A 685-nucleotide genomic window follows, 5' to 3' on the forward strand; every position below is an offset into this window, starting at 1 on the left:
GTGTGTGCGTGCATGTGTGTGAGAGTGTGTCTGTGTGTGTGTGTGTGTGTGGGAAGTTGTGGCCTAATGGTTAGAGAGTCGGACTCGTAACCCAAAGGTTGTGGGTTCGAGTCTCGTACCGGCAGGGATTGTAGGTGGGGGGAATTTTGAGAAAAAAATCACAACTACTTTTTTTTTTTATCCCGTGGTGGAAACAAGCTTCCATGGATTACAGTCTGTCTGAAGTGTGAGTGTCAGACATCAGAGCTGCAGTTGCTCTCATAATCATGGAAATATGAAGCCTTAAACGGTTAGTTCATCTAATAATGATCATTGTCTGTTTACTCTTCATGTCTATAAACCTGTATGACTTTGTTCACCAGAAAACAAAGGAAAACTTTTTTTTTCCATGCAAGAAATGTTAATGGGGTCTGATGTTGTTTAGACTCCAGTGTTCTTCTAAATATCTTAGTTTAAGATGTGCAGAAAAAAGGTTTGATTGACATTCGGGAGAATAAATGAATGATTTTTAGGTGAACCGTCTCTTTAAAGTGGCATTTCATACATGAGCAGAGTCTGATCAGCACTGGAGACTCGATGATCAACCATCAGACTCTCGCATTAGAGTGCGTTTATACTGCAGAAGAGCTGATGTGAGTGAATCTATTGCCACACACACACACACACACACACACTCACTCTCACA

This window comes from Sinocyclocheilus anshuiensis, unplaced genomic scaffold, assembly GCF_001515605.1.
Source record: "Sinocyclocheilus anshuiensis isolate Anshui unplaced genomic scaffold, SAMN03320099.WGS_v1.1 scaffold1031, whole genome shotgun sequence".
Lineage (NCBI taxonomy): Eukaryota > Metazoa > Chordata > Actinopteri > Cypriniformes > Cyprinidae > Sinocyclocheilus > Sinocyclocheilus anshuiensis.